Genomic DNA, 13,657 nt, shown 5'->3' with positions numbered 1-13,657 from the left:
TTCGTGAGCCAACACATTATCATAGCTCTCATTAATAAAATAATAAACTGTGCAATTACAGTGGGTTGTACACCTACCTCGGGGTATGCAGTAAGGTACAAATTTAGAAATGGAATGTTTCCAACAACCAACAACAACTTAAACAGGCAAGGATCCTTATCAAACAATTAGGTTAGTCAAGAACTATTCCAATACCTGGCCCTTTTCGCCCAGGGTTACGCATTCTCAACTCATGTCATAAGCTTTGGTTGATCTGGGCTTTTTCCTCTTCCTTTTTTATTTTGTTTGTAGTATTTAAAAAAAGAAAATAGCTCATCTCCCCTCTAATCAACCCATCAGGTGCAAGATTCTTTCAAAATTACATCTGAAAATGGGAAAGTGGAAAGAGAAACACAGTTAACAGTGACAAGCCAATTCAGTTCAGTGCTTCAGATGCAAGACTAGATACACAGGACAGGCAGGTTACATCAGAATGAAACATCACACTAGAACCTTGCAAACAAACTGTAAATATTGTTTTCTTGTGTCTGTTTTACGCATATTAAAAGCAGGGGGAAAAAAAAAACTCTGAAACTATGCCATTTGAAACAAGAAAGTATCAGACCTCATTTGAAACAAAATTACCAAAATGACACCATGCACAAACTGAAAAGAAATGTACATTTCTCACATCGTAACAAGCAGCTACAAACTCAGATAATGGGATTTCACTGGGGAAAGCAGCATACAGGACAGGTAAGCACAGCCCAGGCTCCAAGCTCACAAACTCTGCTGGAACTACGACGCCCTCAGGAACCCAGCAAGTTCCTTTCTCAGATGGGTTATAACTACAACCTACAACAAGGAAAAAAAAAACCAGCAGACTAAAACCACAGCTCTAAGCCACTGTCAGTTCCAACACCTGTACCTGAGACTTCATGCATTTTATATTCAAATCACAATGAAAGCACCTTGGGGTAGATAATGTATCTTCACTCTTTCTTTCCAAATTACCCTATACCATCTGACAATGTAACAATCATTTCCGTGGAGAGTGCCTTTTGCTTTACATCTTCTGTGCCTGAAGTATCCAGAGGCTGTTTCCATGTAGACAGTTTTTCCAATATTCTCACCTAGTGTTACCATGTCCAATGAAGAGCAAACCTCGCGTGCTGGAGGTTTCCATTTATAGGCTGTGACAGTCACGAGGAGCAGTGCAAGCCCCATCTACAGCTGATGGCAAAATCCTTGCCTCATGCAAAAAAAAACAAACAGTAACAAATAGCCATTCTGCACTTTTATTGAAGTCAGGATTTCATATAAAATGACAGAGTTTTCATTTTATTCACAAGAGATGAGGCAGTTCACACAGTAACACAAGCTGTGCCGAGCACAGTTTGGTGTCATCTTCTCAGCTCCGGGGCACTGACTAGAAACCTATGAGATGAAGGCAAGATGGTTTTGCGCTTGAAGGTCAAGCAACAAGACAACAAGAGTTGGCATGATGAAAATGTTTTTTATGGTTATCTTCCATTTACATACTCCACTTACGCAGGTAGTCTGTTCATCAGCTGACTTTCTGGTCACATTTCTACAGCCATGAGACCTGGCACCCCTCGTTCAGCTGTGGTGCTCAAGTGGGTAGAGAGGTGAGGGTTAATGAGCACCACGCATAAGTTGACTGTCATGGACCATTAATGACAGGGCCTCAAAAATGATACTTTAACCTTCTGACTAGACTGAGAGTGATACGATTTTGTCCTTCAGAAACAAGAGGACATAAAAGCAATTCACAGAATCACAGAATGGTCGGGGTTGGAAGGGACCTCTAGCAATCATCTGGTCCAAACCCCCTGCCGAAGCAGGGTCACCTACAGCAGGCTGCACAGGACCTTGTCCAGGCGGGTTTTGAGTATCACAGTGAAGGAGAATCCACAACCTCCTTGGGCAGCCTGTTCCAGTGCTTCAGTCCAGTCACCCTCAGAGGGAAGAAGTTCTTCCTCATGTTCAGACGGAACTTCCTATGCTTCAGTTGGTGCCCATTGCCCCTTGTCCTGTCACTGGGCACCACTGAAAAGAGGCTGTCCCTGTCCTCCTGACACCCACCCTTCAGATATTTATAAACATTTATAAGGTCCCCTCTCAGCCTTCTCTTCTTCAGGCTGAACAAGCTCAGTTCCCTCAGCCTTTCCTTATAGGACAGATGCTCCAGCCTCCCTCACCATCCTCGTAGCCCTCCACTGGACTCTCTCTAGTAGCTCCTCATCTTTCTTGAACTGGGGAGCCCAGAACTGGACACAGTACTCCAGATGGGGCCTCACTAGGGCAGAGTAGAGGGAAAGGAGAACCTCCCTCGACCTGCTGGCCACACTTTTCTTAATGCACCCCAGGATCCCCTTGGCCTTCTTGGCAGCCAGGGCACACTGCTGGCTCATAGTCAACCTGTCATCCACCAGCACTCCCAGGTCCCTCTCCACAGAGCTGCTCTCCAGCAGGTCCGCCCCAAGCCTGTACTGGTTCACGGGGTTGTTCCTCCCCAGGTGCAGGACCCTGCACTTGTCCTTGTTGAACCTCATCAGGTTCCTCTCTGCCCAACTCTCCAGCCTGTCCAGGTCTCGCTGAATGGCAGCACAGCCTTCTGGTGTATCCACCACTCCTCCCAGTTTGGTGTCATCAGCAAACTTGCTGAGGGTACGCTCTGTCCCTTCATCCAGGTTATCGATGAGTAAGTTGAGTAAGACGGGGCCAAGCACTGACCCCTGAAGAACACCACTAGCTACAGGCCTCCAACCAGACTCTGCACCACTGACGACAACCCTCTGAGCTCTGCCATTCAGCCCGTTCTGAAATCACCTCACTGACCACTCATTCAGCCCACACTTCCTGAGCTTCCCTATGAGGATGTTACGGGAGACTGTGTCAAAAGCCTTGCTTCAACTTAGAAGGCAAACACCTTCAGGGCCCAACAAGACGTGACCTTGGCTGAATTAGTCACATGCAATAAAACAGGCCACGCTCAGTTACTGACTCTGCTGGCATCGTATCAGCAATGTGCCAGGAACAGGGAATAACACTTTAGAAGGATCACCTGGGCAGATGCTGATACCCATTGCACCGAAGTGAAACCACAGCAATTCATCAGAGAACTAATGTGACTTTTTTACCTGTTTAACAAAATGTGGCTGTGTATACGCATCTCTATATACACTTGAAAAATAAACGCTAATACTCACACAGAAATAATGCAAATAAATTTATTTATTTAAAATATTTTCTTTGATATTTAAATAATAGCAAAGTTGAAACTACACTGAATCTAGGACAGATCTTCCTCTCAGTGACAGATGCGCCAGACCTGCAATCACAAGATCTCATGAAGTTATTCCAGGTATACTGTACTGTGAAGGAGACAGTACATGACTGGAGGCAAAAGCTATGATCACATACATGTACATAAGTGTATGTGTGTATGTATATACTTACACAGGCATGCTTTTATACTTCTTCATGCAAAACAGAAAAACCCCTCAATTTTCTGCTGTAATCTTCTTATTTTTGTGGGAATACATCAAAGCAGGAGCCAAAAAAATGCATTTTTGGCTGAGATAAAGAGACAGGTGTAATCCCATCATCTGGACGTGACACTGTCTGAATTATGTAATGAAACTGGGAAGCATGGCTCTCTGTTTTCTAGTGTGCAAGTCTGTAATAGCCACAAAATCTATTTACACTCTTGGCTTGCCAGACAACCCACTTGACTGAGAAAGAGTCAAAATCGGTTTCATTTATTCCCCTGCTTGGTAGTTCTGTAGGTTGAACTATTGACCAGGATCAAATGATAACGCAAATAAACTAAATCAAAACAGTGCATGTGCAAACATAACGAGAAATACCTGCAAGCACTGGGCAAGATAAGAAGGCATCGTATTCTACGTGTAAACTATCTATGGAGATGTCAGACAACGGAAGTTAGAGGATGTTACCACTGAATCAAAGACAGTGCCTTCTATCGGATCTTAGTTACTCATCAAGACGTGCTTGTACAACTTGCGACTGGACACGGATTTTTAAAGGCTGTGGTACTAAAATTCTTTACGTTGAGGACTCAGTGTTAGAGGGAGACTTGATCTGATAAAAATAGTTTCTTGTAGCCAATTATAATCCACTGTCAGTCACATTCAAGCCTCCACTCCCCACCTTATTTACCTTCCCCTCCAGGCCTCATTCTCAACCAGCATACATCTAAAAATGTGCATTTAGCATCCTCCTTTTCATCTTTAATCACTAAGGCTGTGAGAGAGAAAGAAAATTAAAAGGTTTCTCTCATAGTCACTCCATTTGTGGAAAATATGCTGCACTGAAGCTTCAGAGAGGTGTGCGTAAAGGAATTCGTCATCCCATGTGTCTTTCTCTTTCCTGTCACGCAGAGGGTAATCTGGGGAGCACGGTAAGGAAAGTCAGGGTGTATCTACTGAAAGCTACTTCGCCATTACTACAGACGAACAAGCAAAGACCCCAGACACACCACTGTAAAGCACCACATAGACGACACAGACCAAAACTAAACCAGAAGTTCACCTCGTACACTTTTCTTTTACAAGTGAACATGTCTGGGCCAACCTGCCATGAGATGGAAGGTTCAGGTTTTATCAGCTCTGGATGCTGAAATCTGTGTAACCCAGAAGCAAAACAAGCATTTCCAAGGTGCTGTATACACGTACCTTGTCCTTGCTCCGAAAGAGAAGTTTTGAAGCATTCCATAGGCTTCCATTTCCTTGTCTATTACTTTCTCATCTCCCTGCCAAGCCTGTTCCTAACAGAGTGGGGGTTTAGTTCACAAAGAGATCACTCACTAATTTAATGGAATCACTGAATAGCTGTATGGTAACAGTTTTCAACTCTTGGTGAGCTGAGTTAAAAACAAAGCAGAGAAAATGCAGGCACTGTATATCATGTATATCATCCTTTTGTCTCCAGACATTTCGCAGACTAAAGTCCTGTCAATAACAAATCAGACCAAAGAAAGGTGCTATGGGAACCTTTGTACTACCATGTATCAGTTCCAACTTACAACCTTACTCCTTTAAAAAAACACAGCTGACTCAAAACTGCCCTATTAATTACTCCAAATTATGTAGCAGTTTTACTAATACATGGCTGATTCTGAAGTTTTTCACCAATAATTAACATTATCCACTATGATAAATTAGGTCAAAGATGAGTACAATTTGTCTATTTTTTTAATTAGTAATTCAGTAAATCAGAGATTAAAAAAATAAAAAAGATATGACATGTATCAAACATGACAGGTAACTTACTAGACCAACATTATTGCCCTCCCCATCTCAACGTTTTGCCACTATACCAACCTACTGCAGAGGCAGCTAGCTCTAAACAGACACCTTCCGCTGAGTTTGTATTTCGCTAACATCATGCTAACAGCACTAACATCATTTCAGCAACTTCATTTCCCACTCAAGCGTATTATATAAATGACTCCTATCCTTCCACTCATCACAAATTTCTTCAGTTGTACTAGTAACATCTTGCTAAGCCTGTATCAAATACAAAATTCAACTGCACCTCACAAAATTAAATACATATAGCTTAACCGTTATTCAAGGCTTAAGAAAACAAAGATTCTAGCCAAGCAGCACTGTGAAAATCTCCACTAACTTTTAAAAGTATTTTGCTAGTATTTTAGGACTGAGCACAAAATAACGGAACAGGCTGCAAGTTCTGTTTGACACAATTTTACTAAGAATATTGGAAGTAATTATATTCACATAGCTTTGCCAAGATCTTAAAGCAAAATCTCTTCACTCTTAAAGCCTAATACCACAACCTCTCCTGGAGACCAAAATAGACTATCATATCGCACAGCATCAAGATGTCCAACTTTATAGTCTGAAATTTCATAGTTAAATCCCACCTTTACCAACGTGTAGAATCTTTCATTGACTTAAACAGGATGGGGAATTTGGTTGTAGGAGTCTATGAACGTCCAGTCAAAGATAATTACCTTTTTCACTAAAGAACTATTTTCTCTTTGACAAATGCAAGGAAAAAACCTTTCATAAGCAGCTTCAGAAACTGTGTTCATAAACATAACTGATTTTAAATGGCAAGATGTCAAAAATCAGTCTATTACTATTGTTACAGAAGACCATGAATTGTACTCGATTCTCTCTTCTACAGTGTTAAGAAAATAGTTTTAGAAATTTAAATTTCAAGATGAATCAGTGTTCACAGGTGTCACAGAGGGCTCAAACACTGCTCGCATGCACAGATGTCAACCAGGGACCTGGATTACTCAGTAGAGCATCTCCTTCTCATTGCTAGCGCTTGTACAGAAAGAAAGAAAATCAGTCCCAAACCCCACATAAACTGACAACGGTTAGAGCAAATAAAGACACATTTTCCAGCTAACTGAGCTACTTTAGCTGTCTTCGAAAGACAAGGAACGTGAAACTCCACATTGCTTTTAGGACTTTTGTGAACGGACTACACTTAAAATGAACGACGCTGAACTATGAAGACTGTTTAATAGATGCCAGCAACTTAGTCTCTGTTGAATACTGACTTTGGTCTAAGCTAAATAGTTTTTGCTCTAACTAAATAGTGTTATGTCTTGTTGTCAAGGAAGGGTAACCCTAGTTATTATTTCATGATATTCTTTCTTGATACAGTACACGTGTTTTGTTTTAATGCAAACCACAAACACGAAACACATAAATACAGAGATTGGGCCATTTATCTTATTTAAATGAAAAAAACAATATGCAAGAAAACCACACTGTCTAATAACAGGAATTCTGATAATCCTGATCCTGTCCTGTTAGATTTTTCCAGACATAAAGCTCCTTTCTGCTTAAGTGCAGATATTACTCTATGGGAAAACTACTCATTAAATAATATTATTTCTACAAAATTAAGCATTCTGCTCCACTAAACTCTCTGAGATTGTATCACATCCTACAACATGTAATTGGACATTTCTTTCAGCTTTTTAAATCGCTTATTAGGAAACATCCAGTATTACTCCATATCCATAAATCACTTGATAAGGAGTGCACCCAAGCACTGACAGTCCACCATCAAGCCCAGCAGAGGAAAATTCAGGCGCACCACCGGGGTTTGGGGAGGCGGGGAGGATGAAGTCAGGCCAGCAGCCTCTGCAACCAAAAAAGTCTAAACTTCACTACAAATTACAAACAATAATCTGGGGGTTTTCTGCTTTGTTTTTTTCATGAGCATTTTCTTCTGAAGAGGGTCAAACCCTACTTTACAGCATTACCTTTAAAACGTCACCTGACACCGTAATTTCAATTCCCTCTAGCTCCTCTAGTCTTCACTTTTCTATCAAACTGAAATATACATGCAAATTACCTAACTGCTTTCCTCTGTATGGAATTTCCAATAAACCACTATCTAATAAAGAAACTTTCTGTAGCAATCAAACCTTGAGTTCTTCCTGTATGACACAATACCAATTAAAGCATGGCTTTCAAAAAATACTGTAGATCGGGTTTTTTTCCCCCCTTTGCCAGCTTACATAAATCGGAGATTTTAGTCAGACCTGCAGCTGTTTATTATAACTTCTTTAAGTTGCCATGAAGTGAACTTACATTTTACAGAGATATAATTTACAATTTTTTTTGTGCAGGCTGAAATTTCTCATATATTAGAGATGTATTTTTCAGACTCTGTACGCCTATCAACACAAGAAAAAAAAGAAACAATAAAATAATCTTCTGTTAAACACAAACTGAGGTGCAACAAAACAAACCCATGTGTGCATGAAGTGGCCATAAACCCATTACCAACTACATTATGACATTACTTCTGGTTTCTATGTCATTTTTATAAAGAACGTTTCTTTTGAGATCAAGTCTACACTAACAGAGGTAGAATGTGCATAAACAAACTCAGAAAAATGGATATAATCACTATACAAACTAGTCATATCAGCATAACCATGTACCCGGGGAATTTATATCAGATAATTACATCTACCTTGGTACACTGTATTACTTCAATACTACTACCATCTAAGTGGTACATTTTTTGGTAGGTACGCTGTGGGTCCCCCATCCAGAGAAGGGGGGGGGGGGGGGAAACACGTTTAGGTTTTTGCTTACTCATATATCAATCTCTGAGAAAGTAAAAGGCAATATTCAGTTTCAAGAAACAGTCAAAGAGGCATGCCCAGGGCAGAACAAGGAAATACAGAAAGACAGGCAATGCTGTGACCATGAGCAGCTGTGGCCCACACTCCACTGCTATTACCCTGGTATACAGAGAACAGAGAGTGACCGTTTTGCAGATGCACAAAATGTGCCTGAAAGACAAATGAAAATAAGCACCCAGAATTCACAAAACTTCCTCAGAGCACGAAGAAACTCTTAACGTTTAGACAATATTCATGATGGTGAGGAACTAATCACAAGACAATATTTAAAAAAAAAAAAAGGCAAGAGACTTTTACTTTGACAGACAAAGTACATCTTCTGGTTATTTCACACTGGGGATTTGGAAACACCGCATCAGATTGTTTCCCTTACCCATACCCGTACCCTCTCACCCCTTTTCCATGCTCACAGCTTCGTGAGAGAGGTTTCTGGGGACAAATCTTACTCTGCTACAAATCAGCAGTTAGCGTAAAGTCAATTGTTTAATTTAGAAACAAAAGTTCAGAATGCTAAAATAAGAGGTATGTGGTGCCTCCCACTTGCTGTTTCAGTAAAAACCCCAAAATCAGATGTTTCCAGCAATTAACATATTCTTTAAATTTGCTGATGATTTTTTAAGGATCAACTAGAGGCTCGCTAGTTGGTTATCATGGAAAAAACTTCTAATACTTCTATTTACAATGGATTTTTGCTCTCAGGCTGTTAGACCAGCACTTTTATAAGTCCTAATTTCACTTGAGAATGAAAAATATGGCCCAAATGAATTCCTTTTTAATATTCCCTGCTGAAATAGAACAGTTGTTGCAAAGTCTTACAAAAAATGTTTAAGCCCCAAAAAGAGAAACAAAGCTCTACAAAGCTGCTATGTCCGATTAAAACAGCACAGCCAGCTTGAAACTTTAATTCTTCCGTGATCATTCTGTGCTACTGTAGTTAAATGTAGCATCCAAAATTACTGATTGAAAGATGTGAAAAATACTATTCTCCATTTTCCACCTAGCCTACGCTTCCCCTTGCTGTTTCTTCACTTCTTCAGAACTGCTAGATAGTTCCTTCTACTGAAGGAAAAAAAAACCCACACAGTTCAATTACAGGAGAAAACTAAAGAACTTCAAAAATAGTTATTTTCATCTGTAACATACTACTTCAGAGATGCTGTTTAAGAAATCTGTTAAGAAAAATAACCTGCCTCTTTAAATAAAAGAATTTTTAAAGCAGTTTCCTCATAACTTATCGGACCTTTTTCAAATAACAAAGGTATGCAGCCTCTGAACTCAACACTTCTGTGAAGCTCCCAAGAGTACTAGCAATTAACTCTTGCTGAAGACTTTAACCCATCAGATCTAATAATAATTATGTGATCCTCCTGCTGGGAGGACCGGTAACTTAAAACCACGCACTGTCAGGTTCATCTCTTCTCAACAACTGAGGTAAGACAGATAAAACATTTTCCCGTCTTTACCCTGCGTGAAGGCCATTGACATGAAGAACCGACTGTTGCTGGGCCTGACATGTCAGGACCTAAGACAGGCACAGAACGTTAGTTCTCCGCTCTGGCAGTTTACCTGGAATTCTTATGCAGAATCAAGTGAGAAATACATGGAAGTAGCACTTGCTGAGCTCTACTTAGAGTGCTAGATGTACAACTATCAATATAACCAACCACAGCTTATTACAAAGCCCCACCATACTCAAATTTGAAAGACAGCTTACCATGTTTCACAATACAAGTCACGATTATGTATACTCCACAGTGATACTCTTAAATAGGAAGCATTTTTCTCTTTGATGAGCGAGTATTGCACTACTTCATCTGGTAAACCACTTCTGCCAGACACCAAGCTCCTATATTCCCATTACCTTACCCGATATGCTTAAATTTCGAAAGTAGTAAATGGTCCTGCTGATGACTCAAAAAAGATGAGGAAAGGGACAATGCAAAATGGTACTTGTTACTTTCACTTTTGTTTAAATCCAAGTCACCTTAATCCTTTTAAAAAAAAGCACCTAAATAAACAAATAAATAGTTTGGCAAAATTCTCAACACTAAATTTCCTGCTTTAAAAACTTCCAGCTTAGTTACAAGCATGTGGACCAGTGTCACTAGTTTACTCATCGAACTGAGTCCAGCCAATGGTATTAGAAATAGTTAAAAGTCAAAAAAGAATGGCCTTCTAGGGTGCCACCACATAAACTAAACATGATATACTGCCAAACACTCAAGCAGACACACGTACCATTATTCAGCAAGGACCACATGAATGCATATGGCTCTCTGTTTTGTCTTCATAGTAACAAGAAGGTTTGTAAACAGATCTCGCATATGAGGCAATTTAACCACTTGAGAATCTAAAAATCTGCCTTTGTAAAGAAGCGTTCTGCACTGTTGCCACACAATTGGACTTAGATACACAATTAAAAGTCCTCTAGATTTGTGCTCTGGGACAAGTGCTGCTCAATTTTATTCTTATCCATCGCCGCAATGTTTTAACATGCCACCTGAGCCAGGATGCGTACGCCTGCTATGCCAAATAGCCACTGCAAAATAATGTCAACACAATAGCCTATAAAACATTAAAAATTTGGATTGTTCTATCAACAAAAGTAATGACACTCTGGCTTTGTACCACACCACTGCTGCCTTTGCACAGCTGAAAACCACAGTAACCTTATGTGTATTTGCAGATGACAGTAGCCACTTTTTAAAACTCGCATGGAAAAAAACCTCTCAGACTAATCTACGACACAATTTTTTTTAAAAATGAGACAAAGCAAAAAAATCATTAAGAAAGTTTTAGATAATTCGTACCTGAAGTTTCGTATCTCCTGACTGGAAGGTTAAGGAAAGATTTAACATCTAACTGTAAATAAATATAACCCCCAGGTTACAGGGCATCTATCTAAATGCGTCCACGTGCTGCGAACCTAACAGGCAGAGAACCTCCTATCTTTTAAAACAGATGCATGTTTTCAGCACGTCTGCATATCATTTTCACTATCAAAACGCTGACGATTCTGCACTGCGTCCTCATAACCTGAGGAGCAAACCACCCTGGCAGTCAGCGGCAATTCACCACAACAGCGGGATTTAAACTCTGGGCCCACTGAATCTGTACCTCGTCAGACCAGTAGCTTTCTTGACTGGGTGATTAATTCCCCGGTGTCCCCACGACTCCCGAGGACGGCCGGACTCCCCTGCACCGCCAGCAGCTGCGCCCCTGGCACCCCCAGCCCCACCGAGCGGGGCTTGGCTTTCGCCCCCCGACCGCCTCGCCTCCTTCCTCCTCAGTCAGTCACAGCACGGAGCCATTTGGGGGGGGGGGGGGGGGGTTAGGGAGTAGCACCAAGCGGGCATGAAACGTTTTCTGTATTATTTAATAACGTTCAAAACCAGACAGGCTTCATATTAAAGTTGGCTTCATTGTAAAACGAGAGAGGAGAAATTATTTAGCAAAATACTTCTACTGAAACTCATTAGTATTCCTATTAGTTTAATTTAGCAGGGTATTTAAGAATTGTCGTAATAAAAAGAAACCCTTTGAGCAGAAGCTTCATTTCTGCAATTACCGTACGCAGGGAAGAAAAGGAAAAAAAAGCCACCTCCAAACAACGCGTGACCATGACCGCCAACTCATAACGCAAACGGAGAACTCTCTTTCTGCGAAATTCAGCTCGGAAGACTTTTATCGTCGCCCCGGGGCGAGCCCGGCCGCCAGCCCGCGGACACAAGGCGAGCTGCCCGGCGGCCGGCCGAGACCCCGCAGCCCCCGCCGCCCTCCCCGCCCGCCGGTCGGGGCTCCTCAGGGCACCGCCCGGAGCCGACACCACCTCCCTCCCTCCCTCCCTCCCTCTCTCCCTGCCCGCCCGCCGCTGCCGGCTCCCTCTCACGGCAGGGGAAGGCCGAGCCGCCCGGCCGGGAGACAGGAGGGGGCGGCGGGTGTGCGGGGCGGGGCAGCGCAGCCCGTCCCGTCCATGCCCGCCCGCCGCGGTGCCGGCGCGAGGCACCCCCCGCGCGACAGGCGCGGACGTGCCGCTTACATAACCGCCGCCGCCGCACGCGCACCCCGCGTTACATAAGGGACCGTGCCCCCGGCAGCCCCCGCGCCGCCGGCCCCCGCGGCAGCCCCGCCGCCGGCGGGCGGGGGGAGGAAGGGAAGGAGGGAGGGCCCCGGCGGCGGCGGCGGCCCCGGCCGAGCCCTCGTTAACCCCCTTCCTGCGGCGTTCACACGTCATGGAACATTCCCGGAACGGGCCAACGTCCCACCCACTTCAGGGAACAGCCGCCGCGCCGCAGCGCGCACACGCGACCCCACGCGCCCCCGGCGGGGCTCCCCGCGCGCCCCCGCGGCCCGGCGGACCCCGGCGCCCCCCGCGGGGACGCGCCGCCAGCCGGAGCCCTCCCCTCCCCCCGCCGCCGCCGCGCCGGGTGGCCCTGGGCGTCCCGTCCCCCCCCCGCGGCGGGGCGCCGGAGGCCGCGCAGAGAGCCCCGTCGGGGCGGCCCCCCCCGCGGGCGCCTCTCCCCGGCGGTGACCGTGCCCAGTCCCCGCCGCGGGAGGGGATTACGCAAGGCAGCCTGCTCCTCATCTGCATACACTTACAGCTGGGTATTCCCCGCGTCTCCTAACGGCGTGTCACCGACAAAGGCCTGTCCCCGGCCGCGGCTCACCCCCCCGCGCCGGGGGAAGGGCCGCCGGCCACTGGTGCCCCGGGGACGGCGCCGGTGACTGCCAGCGCCGCCGCCACAGAGGTGACTTACCGGTCCGGCGGTTCCACGGCCCCGCCGGCTTCCCCCCCCCCCCCCCCCACGGCCCCGCCGCCTGCCCCCCGTCTGCCCCCGCAGCCCCAGGGCCCGGGGAGCGCCGGCGTCAGACCCCCCCCACACACACAGACACAGCTCGGCAGGCGCCCGCCCCGCCGCCCCCCGGCCCCGCACGCCGGCGCGGCTGTCAGCTGGTGCCGGTGACAGCGGACGGGCGGCGGGCAGGGAGGAGGGGGCTGCCCGCAGCGGCCGCCGCTGCTGCTCACCTGGAAAGTCACGGCGGAGGAGGGAGAGGAGGGGAGCCCTCCCGGCGCCCTTGCCGCCACCGGGCGCTCTGGCTGCTCCTCGGCGAAGCGCTTGCCTGGGGCGAGGCGGCCGGCGGTGCTTCCCTCAGGGACCGAGGCGGGCGGCGGTACTCCAGCGGCCGAGGGGCGCCCGCCCCGCGCGCGGGCCGGAAGGCAGGGCGCTGCTCTCCCCCGTCTCGGCGGGGACCGTCACCATCGCCCTGCCGGCGGCGGAGGGGCCGCCCTGCCGGGGCGGGGGGGGAGGGGCGGGGGGCGCTGCGCGCGGCGGGCGGGCCCGCCGGGCTATTCCTGGCGCCGCTTCCCCAGAACGCGAGTTACGGGGCGGCGAGCGCGCCGCCCGTGACGTCACCGGGTCCCCCCGCGCGCCGGCGGGGGAGCGAGGCGAGCCGAGCCGAGCCGAGCGGGGCGCGACCGGCAGCGCC

General features: G+C 46.0%; 1 protein-coding gene across 6 annotated transcripts in view; it reads right to left on the bottom strand.

Moving 5' to 3' along the window:
- Positions 1-13,456, bottom strand: part of HIVEP2 (HIVEP zinc finger 2) — a 144,477-nt gene extending 131,021 nt beyond the window's left edge. For 5 of the 6 annotated variants that reach the window (XM_075413910.1, XM_075413909.1, XM_075413911.1 and 2 more), the window contains exon 1: positions 13,197-13,456. The gene's annotated coding sequence lies outside the window, so the exon portion shown is untranslated. Of the gene's footprint in view, positions 1-11,771; positions 11,851-13,196 lie in introns of those variants that run through there. The other variant, XM_075413914.1, reaches the window with a different exon arrangement.
- Positions 13,457-13,657: the final 201 nt, after the last annotated feature.

The sequence above is a fragment of the Opisthocomus hoazin genome, chromosome 2 (genome assembly GCF_030867145.1).
Source record: "Opisthocomus hoazin isolate bOpiHoa1 chromosome 2, bOpiHoa1.hap1, whole genome shotgun sequence".
Taxonomy (NCBI): domain Eukaryota; kingdom Metazoa; phylum Chordata; class Aves; order Opisthocomiformes; family Opisthocomidae; genus Opisthocomus; species Opisthocomus hoazin.
The sequence above is the reverse complement of the archived record's forward strand: the minus strand, read 5'-3'. Positions and strand labels throughout refer to the sequence as shown.